Source organism: Nerophis lumbriciformis, linkage group LG01, assembly GCF_033978685.3.
Source record: "Nerophis lumbriciformis linkage group LG01, RoL_Nlum_v2.1, whole genome shotgun sequence".
NCBI lineage: Eukaryota > Metazoa > Chordata > Actinopteri > Syngnathiformes > Syngnathidae > Nerophis > Nerophis lumbriciformis.
Window position 1 is genome coordinate 63,385,001 of NC_084548.2, and position 7,500 is coordinate 63,392,500.

The following is a 7,500-nucleotide window of genomic DNA, read 5'->3' on the forward strand; positions in this document are numbered from 1 at the left end:
CTTGTGTGTGATATCGAGTGCGATACAAGCAGTCATGCAGCGTTTTGTGTGTGTGTGTGTGTGATATCATGTGCGATACAAGCAGTCCTGCAGTGTTCACTTGTGTGTGATATCATGTGCGATACAAGCAGTCCTGCAGTGTTCACTTGTCTGTGATATCTTGTACGATACAAGCAGTCCTGCAGCGTGTTTACATGTGTGTGATATCATGTGCAATACAAGCTGTCCTACAGCGTGTTTACTTGTGTGTTATATCATGTGCGATACAAGCAGTCCTGCAGTGTTCCCTTGTCTGTGATATCATGTACGGTACAAGCAGTCCTGCAGTGTTCCCTTGTCTGTGATATCATGTATGATACAAGCAGTCCTGCAGCGTGTTTACTTGTCTGTGATATCATGTACGATACAAGCAGTCCTGCACCGTGTTTACTTGTCTGTGATATCATGTACGATACAAGCAGTCCTGCAGTGTTCACTTGTCTGTGATATCATGTACGATACAAGCAGTCCTGCAGTGTTCACTTGTCTGTGATATCTTGTACGATACAAGCAGTCCTGCAGCGTGTTTACATGTGTGTGATATCATGTGCGATACAAGCTGTCCTACAGCGTGTTTACTTGTGTGTTATATCATGTGCGATACAAGCAGTCCTGCAGTGTTCAGTTGTCTGTGATATCTTGTACGATACAAGCAGTCCTGCAGCGTATTTACATGTGTGTGATATCATGTGCGATACAAGCTGTCCTACAGCGTGTTTACTTGTGTGTTATATCATGTGCGATACAAGCAGTCCTGCAGTGTTCACTTGTCTGTGATATCATGTACGATACAAGCAGTCCTGCACCGTGTTTACTTGTCTGTGATACCATGTACGATACAAGCAGTCCTCCACCGTGTTCAGTTGTCTGTGATATCTTGTACGATACAAGCAGTCCTGCAGCGTGTTTACTTGTCTGTGATATCATGTACGATACAAGCAGTCCTGCAGCGTGTTTACATCTGTGTTATATAATGTGCGATACAAGCTGTCCTGCAGTGTTTAGTTGCATGTGATATCATGTGCGATACAAGCAGTCCTGCAGCGTGTTTACTTGTGTGTGATATCATGTGCGATACAAGCAGTCCAGCAGCATGTTTACTTGTGTGTTTTATCATGTGCGATATAAGCAGTCCTGCAGTGTTCACTTGTCTGTGATATCATGTACGATACAAGCAGTCCTGCAGCGTGTTTACATCTGTGTTATATAATGTGCGATACAAGCTGTCCTGCAGTGTTTACTTGCATGTGATATCATGTGCGATACAAGCAGTCATGCAGCGTGTTTACTTGTGTGTGATATCATGTACGATACAAGCAGTCCTGCAGCGTGTTTACATCTGTGTTATATAATGTGCGATACAAGCTGTCCTACAACGTGTTTACTTGTATGTGATATCATGTGCGCTACAAGCTGTCCTGCAGCGTGTATACTTGTGTGCGATATCATGTGCGATACAAGCAGTCCAGCAGCGTGTTTACTTGTGTGTGATATCACGTGCGATACAAGCAGTCATGCAGCATTTTTTGTGTGTGTGTGTGTGTGATATCATGTGCGATACAAGCAGTCATGCAGCGTTTTTTGTGTGTGTGTGTGTGATATCATGTGCGATACAAGCATTCCTGAAGTCTGTTTACTTGTGTGTTTGTTATACACTTGTGTCAATAATGTACATGTTTATTATACACTTGTGTCAATAATGCACATGTTTAATATAGCGTATGTCAATAATCTACATGTGTATTATGGAGTTATGTCAACAATCTACATGTTTATTGTAGAGTTATGTCAATAATGTACATGTTTATTATAGAGTTATGTCAATAATGCACATGTTTATTATACACTTGTGTCAATAACGTACATGTTTATTATACACGTGTCAATAATGTACATGTTTATTATACACTTGTGTCAATAATGCACATGTTTATTATACACTTGTGTCAATAACGTACATGTTTATTATACACGTGTCAATAATGTACATGTTTATTATACACTTGTGTCAATAATGCACATGTTTATTATACACTTGTGTCAATAACGTACATGTTTATTATACACGTGTCAATAATGTACATGTTTATTATACACTTGTGTCAATAACGTACATGTTTATTATACACTTGTGTCAATAATGGACATGTTTATTATACACTTGTGTCAATAATGTGCATGTTTATTATAGACTTGTGTCAATAATGTACATGTTTATTATACACTTGTGTCAATAATGGACATGTTTATTATACACTTGTGTCAATAATGTGCATGTTTATTATACACTTGTGTCAATAATGCACATGTTTATTATACACTTGTGTCAATAACGTACATGTTTATTATACACGTGTCAATAATGTACATGTTTATTATACACTTGTGTCAATAATGGACATGTTTATTATACACTTGTGTCAATAATGGACATGTTTATTATACACTTGTGTCAATAATGTGCATGTTTGTTATATAGTATGTCAATAATGTACATGTTTTATATGGAGTTATGGCAATAATGTACATGTTTATTATACACTTATTTCAATAATGTGCATGTTTATTATAGAGTATGTCAATAATTTACATGTTTATTATACATTTGTGTCAATAATATTCATGTTTATTATACACTTGTGTCAATAATCTACATGTTTATTATACACTTATGTCAATAATGTACATGTTTATTATAGAATTATGTCAATAATGTACATGTTTATTATCAAGTTGTGTCAATAATGTGCATGTAGTGCCGTGTGTGTGTAAAGATTGTGTGCTGAATATTCATGAGAGGCCATCTTTGCTGGCACGGACTTGAACGTCGACAACAACAACGCCTTTGTTTACAAACCAACAACCTTCATCTTTCACACCAGTCATCTTGCATGTTTCACTTAGTCACTTGCATTCATCTTTCACTTAGTCACTTCCCTTCATGTTTCACTTAGTCACTTGTATTCATCTTTCACTCAGTCACTTGCATTAATTTTCACTTAGTCACTTGCATTTATGTTTCACTTAGTCACTTGTCTTCATGTTTCACTTAATCACTTGCATTCATGTTTCACTTAGACACCTGCATTTATGTTTCACTTAGTCACTTGCATTTATGTTTCACTTAGTCACTTGCATTCATCTTTCACTCAGTCACTTGCATTAATTTTCACTTAGTCACTTGCATGTTTCACTTAGTCATTTGTCTTCATGTTTCACTTAATCACTTGCATTCATGTTTCACTTAGACACCTGCATTTATGTTTCACTTAGTCACTTGCATTTATGTTTCACTTAATCACTTGCATTCATGTTTCACTTAGTCACTTGCATGTTTAACTTAGTCTCTTGCATGTTTCACTTAGTCACTTGCATTCGTCTTTCACTCAGTCACTTGCATTAATTTTCACTTAGTCACTTGCATGTTTCACTTAGTCACTTGCCTTCATGTTTCACTTAGTCACTTGCGTTCATGTTTCACTTAGTCACCTGCTTTTGTGTTTCACTTAGTCACTTGCATTCATGTTTCACTTAGTCACCTGCTTTTGTGTTTCACTTAGTCACTTGCATTCATGTTTCACTTAGTCACTTGCATGTTTCACTTAGTCTCTTGCATGTTTCACTTAGTCACTTGCATTCATCTTTCACTCAGTCACTTGCATTCATTTTCACTTAGTCACTTGCATTTGTTTTACTGTGCCACTTGCATTCATGTTTCTCTTAGTCATTTGCCTTCATGTTTCACTTAGTCACTTGCATTCATGTTTCACTTAATCACTTGCATTCATGTTTCACTTAATCACTTGCATGTTTCACTTAGTCACTTGCATGTTTCACTTAGTCACTTGCCTTCATGTTTCACTTAGTCACTTGCATTCATGTTTCACTTAGTCACTTGCATTCATGTTTCACTTAATCACTTGCATTCATGTTTCACTTTATCACTTGCATTCATGTTTCACTTAGTCATTTGCATTTATGTTTCACTTAGTCACTTGCATGTTTCACTTAGTCACTTACATGTTTCACTTAGTCACCTGTATGTTTCACTTAGTCACTTGCATCCATGTTTCACTTAGTCACTTGCATGTTTCACTTAGTCACTTGCATGTTTCACTTTGTCACCTGTATGTTTCACTTATTCACTTGCATCCATGTTTCACTTAGTCACTTGCATTTATTTTTCACTTAGTCAATTACATTCATGTTTTACTTTGTCACTTGCATTCATGTTTCACTTAGTCACTTGCATTCATGTTTCACTTAGTCACTTGCATTCATGTTTCATTCATGTTTCACTCAGGCACTTGCATGTTTCACTTAGGTACTTGCCTTCATGTTTCACTTAGTCACTTGCATGTTTCACTTAGTCACTTGCATTTGTTTCACTGTGTCACTTGCATTCATGTTTCACTTAGTCACTTGCATTCATGTTTCACTTAGTCACTTACATTCCTGTTTCACTTAGTCACTTGCATTCATGTTTCACTTTATCACTTGCATTCATGTTTCACTTAGTCATTTGCATTTGTTTCACTTAGTCACTTGCATGTTTCACTTAGTCACTTGCCTTCATGTTTCACTTAGTCACTTGCATTCATGTTTCACTTAATCACTTGCATTCATGTTTCACTTAGTCATTTGCATTTATGTTTCACTTAGTCACCTGTATGTTTCACTTATTCACTTTCATCCATGTTTCACTTAGTCACTTGCATTTATGTTTCACTTAGTCAATTACATTCATGTTTTACTTCGTCACTTGCATTCATGTTTCACTTAGTCACTTGCATTTATGTTTCACTTAATCACTTGCATTCATGTTTCACTTTATCACTTGCATTCATGTTTCACTTAGTCATTTCCATCTATGTTTCACTTAGTCAACTGCATTCATGTTTCACTTAGTCACTTGCATTTATGCTTCACTTAGTCAATTGCATTCATGTTTCACTTAGTCACTTGCATTCATGTTTCACTTAATCACTTGCATTCATGTTTCACTTTATCACTTGCATTCATGTTTCACTTAGTCATTTGCATTTATGTTTCACTTAGTCACCTGTATGTTTCACTTATTCACTTTCATCCATGTTTCACGTAGTCACTTGCATTTATGTTTCACTTAGTCAATTACATTCATGTTTTACTTCGTCACTTGCATTCATGTTTCACTTAGTCACTTGCATTTATGTTTCACTTAATCACTTGCATTCATGTTTCACTTTATCACTTGCATTCATGTTTCACTTAGTCATTTCCATCTATGTTTCACTTAGTCAACTGCATTCATGTTTCACTTAGTCACTTGCATTTATGCTTCACTTAGTCAATTGCATTCATGTTTTACTTAGTCACTTGCCTTCATGTTTTACTTAGTCACTTGCATGTTTCACTTAGGTACTTGCCTTCATGTTTCACTTAGTCACTTGCATGTTTCACTTAGTCACTTGCCTTCATGTTTTACTTAGTCACTTGCATTCATGTTTCACTTAGTCATTTGCATTTATGTTTCACTTAGTCACTTGCATGTTTCACTTAGGTACTTGCCTTCATGTTTCACTTAGTCACTTGCATGTTTCACTTAGTCACTTGCATTTGTTTCACTTTGCCACTTGCCTTCATGTTTCACTTAGTCACTTGCATGTTTCACTTAGTCACTTGCATGTTTCACTTAGTCACTTGCATTTGTTTCACTTTGCCACTTGCCTTCATGTTTCACTTAGTCACTTGCATTCATGTTTCACTTAGTCATCTTGCATGTTTCACTTAGTCATTTGCAGTCATATTTCACTTTGTCACTTGCATTCATGTTTCACTTCGTCCCTTGCATGTTTCACTTAGTCACTTGCATGTTTCACTTAGTCACTTGCATTTGTTTCACTTTGCCACTTGCATTCATGTTTCACTTCGTCCCTTGCATGTTTCACTTAGTCACTTGCATGTTTCACTTAGTCACTTGCATTTGTTTCACTTTGCCACTTGCCTTCATGTTTCACTTAGTCACTTGCATTCATGTTTCACTTAGTCATCTTGCATGTTTCACTTAGTCATTTGCAGTCATATTTCACTTTGTCACTTGCATTCATGTTTCACTTCGTCCCTTGCATGTTTCACTTAGTCACTTGCATGTTTCACTTAGTCACTTGCATTTGTTTCACTTTGCCACTTGCCTTCATGTTTCACTTAGTCACTTGCATTCATGTTTCACTTAGTCATCTTGCATGTTTCACTTAGTCATTTGCAGTCATATTTCACTTTGTCACTCGCATTCATGTTTCACTTCGTCCCTTGCATGTTTCACTTAGTCACTTGCATGTTTCACTTAGTCATTTGCATGTTTCACTTTGCCACTTGCCTTCATGTTTCACTTAGTCACTTGCATTCATGTTTCACTTAGTCATCTTGCATGTTTCACTTAGTCATTTGCAGTCATATTTCACTTTGTCACTCGCATTCATGTTTCACTTCGTCCCTTGCATGTTTCACTTAGTCACTTGCATGTTTCACTTAGTCACTTGCATTTGTTTCACTTTGCCACTTGCCTTCATGTTTCACTTAGTCACTTGCATTCATGTTTCACTTAGTCATCTTGCATGTTTCACTTAGTCATTTGCAGTCATATTTCACTTTGTCACTCGCATTCATGTTTCACTTCGTCCCTTGCATGTTTCACTTAGTCACTTGCATGTTTCACTTAGTCACTTGCATGTTTCACTTAGTCACTTGCATTTGTTTCACTTTGCCACTTGCCTTCATGTTTCACTTAGTCACTTGCATTCATGTTTCACTTAGTCATCTTGCATGTTTCACTTAGTCATTTGCAGTCATATTTCACTTTGTCACTTGCATTCATGTTTCACTTCGTCCCTTGCATGTTTCACTTAGTCACTTGCATTTATGTTTCACTTAGTCACTTGCATTCATGTTTCACTTAGTCACTTGCATTCATGTTTCACTCAGTCACTTGCATTCATGTTTCACTTAGTCATCTTGCATGTTTCACTTAGTCATTTGCAGTCATATTTCACTTTGTCACTTGCATTCATGTTTCACTTCGTCCCTTGCATGTTTCACTTAGTCACTTGCATTTATGTTTCACTTAGTCACTTGCATTCATGTTTCACTTAGTCACTTGCATTCATGTTTCACTCAGTCACTTGCATTCATGTTTCCCGTGTGAATGGTTGTCCTGAGAGGAGCGCCGACACACTCGGTCATGCAACACTGCCGCAGCCCCGCCTGTCTGAGCCGGCCAATCAAACGCTTCCTTTTGAAGCTGGAGGAGTGCGCCAGTGTTGCCTAGCAACCACATTTGGGCACGTTTCTGGGAGGTCCTGTGCGGACGACCACGAGCAGAAAGAAAGCCAGGATGGGACTGAGGCTGCAAGGGCTGTTGGAACCCTCCAGTCTCGGAGGACTTAGTAGAACCTGGACCACGGAGGATTTTGTAGAACCTGG

The 7,500-nt window shown here is 37.4% G+C and overlaps 1 protein-coding gene across 9 annotated transcripts in view; it reads left to right on the forward strand.

Moving 5' to 3' along the window:
- LOC133570883 (IQ motif and SEC7 domain-containing protein 1-like) overlaps positions 1-7,500 on the forward strand; it is a 236,352-nt gene that overhangs the window by 105,048 nt on the left and 123,804 nt on the right. Inside the window, exon 1 of one of the 9 annotated variants that reach the window (XM_061923715.1) lies at positions 7,139-7,500. This exon is cut by the window's right edge and continues 266 nt beyond it. The exons of the other annotated variants lie outside the window; for them this stretch is intronic. The gene's annotated coding sequence lies outside the window, so the exon portion shown is untranslated. Of the gene's footprint in view, positions 1-7,138 lie in introns of those variants that run through there. 9 annotated transcript variants of the gene reach the window in all.